We start from the raw sequence: 7500 nt of genomic DNA on the forward strand, positions 1-7500 counted from the left end.
CTTGTACTACTATGTTTTTGAAAATTTACCATCTATTCCTTACATCTTGTCAATCTGATGTGACCTATAAAGCACGACTGTAATTTCTTAGGAAACGTATTTTGGGAGTTAGACTAATAATCGAAGTGTTTTTGTATTTATTAAGTATATTTTGTTTGTTTGTTCATTATGACAATTATCAGTGGAGAGATTCAGAGTTCATAATGGTGTACTGCTTTGCTTGTATTTAAATTTGTTTGTCATTGTTGCCAGAGGTATAGCCTTCGTTACGTATAGCCAATCATCCATCGAGAAAGGAGGGAGAAATGCTGTCATAAGTAACGTAACGAGTGCGTTCGAAATCTTTTCATTGAGTAAGTTGGGCCCGTCTTAAAAAAAAAGTCCACTTTACATTGTAAGTACCAAATTTATTCAACCTACGTAATGCAAAAATACATTCAAAATTTATGTGTAGATATAATGTGTATTCTGAATAAGCGTTTATATTTATAAATTGCATAGATAAAAAGTATTGCCAAAAACCGGTGTTACAGAGGCCCTGAATCTCATAGTAGTGCTTGCGGCTGTAGGTCACAATGAGGCCGCAAAAGCTTCTAGAATAAGAGGAAAAGGTTTAGCATCTTGTGGCCCACGATTTTATGACATTTAAATGTTTGTTTGTATGTGTGTGTGAATTACGAGCGATCTTTTGTAAAAAATAAAAATCGAATTTTTATCTTTATCTCTGTCTTCCATTCGGACATTTTTGCATGAATATCCTAAATTCATAGAAAAAAGGTTTAATGTCTGATGAAGTTGTGTGCCTTCTTGCACTTTACAATTCATTGGTTAGGAGGTAGGGGAAGTGAACTTTAGATTTTTCTCTTTTTTTTTTTTTTTTAAGTAGGCCTAAAGAAAAAAAAACAACAGGCTTAGAACTTAAAAAGATATTGTTGCTGAACTTTAAAGGTAGCCGTTTATAACCGTTTAGAAGATGAATAATTTTTTGGAATAGGGTGAGATAGAAACATCAGTAGAATTTTTAAACCTAAGGGAGAAAATAGCATTTGATTATCATATGACTTGGATTCGTTGTATTACTTCTTCACTGTAACTTTTTCTATCTAATTAGAATTGTCTGATTGTGATTCCCTTTGTGAATCATCTGTAGTTCCATTTGCACCTTATATAACACACACAAATTATATACGTGTATCTATCTATCTATCTATATATATATATATATAGTATTATATATATATAGTATATATAATATATATATATATATATATATAATATATATAGATATATATAGGTATATGTATATATATAATATATATATATATATATATATATATATATATATATATATATATATATATATATATATATATGTATATATATATATATATATATATATATATATATATATATATATATATATATATCTCTATATATATATATATATATATATATATATATATATAATATATCATATATATATATATATAAATGTTTACGTACTTGTTTGTGAAACATAGATTAATAATGACGAAGAAATTATCTCCTAGTCTTTTCATTTAGATGACATTAAGAATAGAAAAATAATAGAATAGAAAAGTTAAAAAGATAATCGAACATACTAATATAAAAGATTAATTATGACCCGTTTCATATTCATACTTACGTAACCTAATAATAATGTTGTGTAATGTGGCATTTATATCCATTAACTTAATTTGCAGCTGCCTTTGGCGTGTGGTTCAATTGAACGGAGAAATGAATAATATAAACTGACGGCCAAGAAACGTTTGAAAACTATTCACCAAATCTGCTTCAATCCTTTTTTTATTTCTCAAATGTCAGATTGTTCCGGCTAAAAGAGCTTACATTTTTGGTTTCGTTTGAACGTAATCAGAGATATTTGTTCTTGCCTCGCTCAAAATGATGCTAGGGATCAACGCGGTAATAATAATTCAGTTTTAAAATTCATGTCTATTTGCATATTAATTCTATAAATCCCACTGGTTTTTTGCAAGTTTCCATTTATAGATTATCATAGGAATATGTTGTCTTTGATGTTTAATCTTTTAATGACAAGGACTTTGTGAACTGGGGAAGTTCAGTATTTTGATTTACAAGAAAAATAATTCGATAGTGTATTTAGGTCTAGCGATTCCGTTATTTATGATCATTATATATAGATTCCTAGTGCGTACACGCAAAAAATATATTTCGATTCTGTTATTTTATGATCATTTATATATATAGGATACATGACCGAGGTTACTACTACTTGACAGTTTAACTAGCTTTCGAACAAACCTTTCGTCCATTACACAGTTCCAGACAACCACCACCTATAGTTCCAAATGAAACGGCCTATTTCACAGGGTTAAAACAAGGGGAAAAATTTGCCTGGGCGGGTCCAAACGTTCTATTTTGCGCTATCATACTTATTCTCTGCATCCTAAGCTACACGATTACGTTCGCGATGAATAAAAAAAAAACATCCCCAGCACGAGTCCTTCGCCAGCAAAGTAGAGTTGAATATCCTTCGGGTCGTAATTTGTCGGAAGTATGTCCCTTTTGTAGTCGATTCCGACAGCCGCCGGAGCATTCCGCATTAAAACGAGATTAACGACGAGATACGGTGTCGGTCGAAGAAGTCCATGAAATTCCTCTCACATTGTAGGCGGTTGTTACTTGACTGTAGTCGTCCGCTGCGACGAACGATTTTTTGAAGTTGCGATGTGAAACTCCCGTACTGCAGGATACTGTAACCAGGTTCCAGTAATCAGCCTGCAAGTGAAATTAAACTTGTCACAAGGGCAAAGTAAATTCAGACAACATCCAAATACGGGAGGGGAGAGAGCCATTTAGACCAGACTTAACCCACATGAATTTGCTAATATTTTGGAATTCAAAAGAGTCAGCTGTACAAACTTTTTATCCATGGCATTAACAATGAGCGAACCTATCCAGGTCTAAGAGGACTGTAAAAATATCCATAATTATAAAAAATAAATAGATATCATTACGAATCTCAAAGAAAATTCGATATTACTGGTAGTAAGTTACTAGACAAAGAAGTGGAAAACGGAGCTATTTGTAAGATTGCCAGGCAACATAAGAGTCAAAGAGAAGATTAATCATGATTCTGTATTTCTCTACGCTAACTGAAATTAATTTGTGATAAAATCTGATCCTATGTGCCCCTAACAAAAGTTTCATATTCAATTTTCTCGCGCGCATCCTCTGAGGTTAATTTAAAAAACTTTATTAATAGGTAGGAGATGCAACGAAAAAACCCACTATGTAACTAATTTCTAAATAAACTTTGGGTTTTTCAAGAAAATGTGACATTTTCCCATGAATGTTTTACTTGAATGTAATAGGCTAATGTTGCAAGTAAATATTTCAATATCCATAACTTTGATAATTCTAAATGTCCTTTACCCATGTCATAAGCTGAATTATTGACTCTAATTGTCTATGAGGTTCAGAAAAAAAAAATTAATCATTTTGATGTTATAGAAATTCTATTTCCTTATTTGTTTATTAATTTTAAAATGATTGCAAGTTGCATTGCGCATACCGATAGACATTGTACCTAACGTCTGCCTTGCCATGAGAAGTTTGGGCTAAGCATTCCTTTCTCCAGCAACCTGCTTTGCAAGCGCGAGATGAAGCCTGTGTAAGCAGATTATTGAGGTTAAAAGGAACAAATACTGATACGGCAATGATGACGTCGTCACTTGCAGGAGATTGCTCTCAGCCAGGTAAGAGTTACGTTACTTGCTGTAATAAATACGACTTTAGGATAAATTATTATCTTTTAATACTCGACCCACACGAAAAGAATGTCTGAAAAAAAAAAAAACAGTACCAAAATTGAACAATATATTAGTTTCATGTTGGAAATCTGCATAATTGTAATTATGTTAAATTAAATATTCCTTATTCAAACTAATGAAAAAGGTTTCCATACAAATTCTATATATATTATTAGCCCTGTATAAGATTCATATAGGATTATTCCATAGATAAAAACATTTTCACTTCTAGACTTCCTGACTTTAAAATATCTTTTATTTTATTTTATTTATTTATCTATTTATTATTATTTTTTTTTTTTTTTCATTGAATACGAATATAAATCACGGGGGACAGACAATATGTCAGTAGGTTTGGATATGTGTTTGAACTTTTAGCTTATTTGTCATTACTAAAGCGTTAAGTTAGAGTTCAAATCTTGACGCATATATATTTGGATATTTAATTAACCTATGGTTACGTTTTGCTTATTGATTTTATCATGATTCCTTTTTTATTATAATTTGTAACCCTTCCGACTTCTTACGGAGTGTATTATATTGACTCCACTTGTATCATATTTATTTTTATTTTTTATATTTATTTATTTATATATATATATATATTTGATAAATATTAATGGTTAGCTGAATATGAAAAGTGTTCTAGCGGCAGTACGTATAAGGCTACTGCGGCATCAATTATATAGATACAAGATATAAATGATAAAGGTATTTAAAACCGCGAGAACCGCTATAATCCAGTTCGGATCCAATATCACGAGTTGTAACTCGTAAGACATTGACACTTCCTATTTAGTTATCCGTTATTCTACCGAACCGATTGACTGGGTGATAAAATATATTATTGGTTTTCTTATAGATAGGAATTCACACAACGTGTTAAGGAGATTATTATTGATTTACACCACCCGAGTCACAGATTATTATGTGTTGAATTCCATGTTTACTGATTTAGCACTCATAAATATTCCTAATGCACTCAATTGCGGTGTTTGTTTTTAGTGCTATTACTTCTATATCAAACGTGTCAAGGAAACTATTAACACTAAGAATGTTTATTCCCTCTGTCAGACTCGTAATTCTGTTAATAATTCTAAGTATATTCTTTCAAGGATTGATTTGGCACAGGATAGGCCCCTAAACTGACAGGTGTCTTAGTGTATCCCTTGTTTTCATGACACGTGTTACAATTAGTTATGTGCTTATCTAAGGGGGGTTTCTTTCCAAGAGGTGCTTACATGGGACGAGTTCAAAATCAGATTACGTGCCGTGTATGGGGGTGAAGAGGCTTTAGAAGTTTAGTTATGTGCTTTTTATATCTGTAAGCATTGTAGGCCAGTAAAATAGTGATTTGGCTTTCTGTAACATAGTAGGGAACCCTGGATGACGGAATGCAACCAGTTTATGACGATTGGTATGAAAGAGATTATTGCTACTACCTGGTCGTTAGTCATCTGCTGTGTTCTTCGGGTTTTCCTTGTCACGGACCTACATATAATATTACATTTGATTACATTATTCTGATACACATACTTTAAATATACTTTTGCTTTAGGGTTTCTGCCCGAAGTGTTTATTGTTTTTGCTTAGCCGCTGACCCTGTTTCCATTCGAAGTGTTTATTGTTTGGTGTTTATTGCTGCTGACTCTGTTTCCGTTCGAAGTGTTATTGTTTGGGTTATTGTCTGTTGACTCTTGCTTTGTTCAGTTTTGTAACAGTTCTGCGCTCCAACCCAGATATTCAATGCTCGCGATCTCTTAGGTTAAGGAATTTTCTTGTTTAGATACGGTTTTAAAACAATAGGCACGGATGTTTTTTCTATATCTTTTAGTCCAATTAATGGTTCTTTGCTGTATGGTGCGGGATTGCGGGATAATGCGTCAGCTATGATAATTGCTTTCCCAGGTAGATATCTTATCTTGGCTCCAAAGACCTGAATGATCATTTGTCACCGAGTTCCTTTTGGACTGTGATTAAAGCCTTTGAAAAAACTCGGTAAATGACTCATGGTCAGTAAGGATTTTATCAGGATAGCCATAGATTATGAACTTAAAATGTACTAGTGAGTTAAAGATACCTAGCCCTTCCTTGCCTATTTACTGTATATTTACTTTCAGAGGGCTTTAGTTTACATGAATAAAAGCTATAGGAAAGAACTGTTTATCATATTGCTGAAGTAGTATCCCTCTTACCCCTTGGTCTGAGGCGTCTGTTGCAATAAAAAAGAATTCCTTATTTAAATCAGGGATTTTTAAGTTAGGTAAGCTGCATATTCCGCTTTTAAGATATCGAACGCCTGTTGATGCTTTTTTAGACCATAAGTTAAATCTACGCTCTTCTTCGTAAGATCTGTTAAAGGAGCTGTCATGTTTGAAGAGTTACATATTTGCATACGATTGTAATACCCACTACAGCGCAAAAGTGCTGTATCCCCTTTACGTTAATAAGTACCGGAAAGTTATGAATAGCCGAACACCTTACCATGGACTACTTTAAGGACCTTGACTAGGACACATAAAACCTAGATAAACATGTTCGGTTTTAAAAACTCACATTTAGATATTTTACTCTGAGATTATTTGTCTTTGTCTCTGTAGCACTAGTTCTAGTTTTGTGTGAATGTACTTCTAGGGGTATTAGAAAAGATTACAAGATCATCCATATAGGCATGTAGGGTTATCCCCTAAAAGTCTCCAAACACTATATTGTAATTGGGGTGCAACGTAAGCCGGAGGCATACGTAAAAATTGATAATGTCCCCTGAGTGTGCTGAAAACGGTGTATGAGGTACAATCACTTAGGTAATGGTATCTGGTAAAAGCATTTAATTAAGTCCAAGTTGGTGAAAAAAAATTTATTCTAACCTAACAGAGTAAGATGTCGTCGGTACATGGCACTGGAAACTATCGGGAGTCGTTTCCTTGTTTAAGCGACAGAAATCTACGCAGATACGCCAAGTCGATCTTTTATGGCATGACGTTTGAGGAAAAATTATATGGGCTATTTGATTTCCTAATGACTCCTATTACTAACATTTTTCAACTTCGTCATTTATCTCTATTTTGAAATTCCATTGAGAGTCTATACGAAGGTACGTATATAGCTTTATGTTTGTCCTTTGACCGTATTTTGTGTTAAATTACATCTTTTTTTTTCTCCCAGAGATCACTCGCTAGTGGAGAAACTTCCTGGTATTCAGGTAAAAGATAAAAAAAAATTTCTGCTGAATCACCTCTGCTTGAATGACTTAACGGATATTACTTTAGATAGATTATCAGAGAGATTCATCTACGACTGGTTGGGCGGATAAAAAATTAGCAACAATAAAAAATGCGATATTTAGCAATAAAAAATTCCTTTCCGTATCCACGATATGTATACGTTTGTGGAGTCACTAGATTTAACATGTTGCTGCTAGTCAACCCTGTCTAGGGCTTTGTTCGCCGGAAATCGTTATATTTCAGATTGTCGGGAAGGATTAAAATTTCATTTCCCAGCAAAGTCTTTTTACACGCACTAAGACATTCGAGGGTGCATGCTTCTCGAGATTTTGCGTGCAAAGTGCGACTGCGGTTGTGGGAGAATTCTGTTGGGTCATTTGAAACAATGTTACGATTTATGAGACAAATGTATAGTTCCTTTATATAAGTTATTATTTGATTAACTGTCTCATTTTTGTTCA

Source organism: Macrobrachium nipponense, chromosome 34, assembly GCF_015104395.2.
Source record: "Macrobrachium nipponense isolate FS-2020 chromosome 34, ASM1510439v2, whole genome shotgun sequence".
In the NCBI taxonomy this organism is placed as follows: Eukaryota; Metazoa; Arthropoda; class Malacostraca; order Decapoda; family Palaemonidae; genus Macrobrachium; species Macrobrachium nipponense.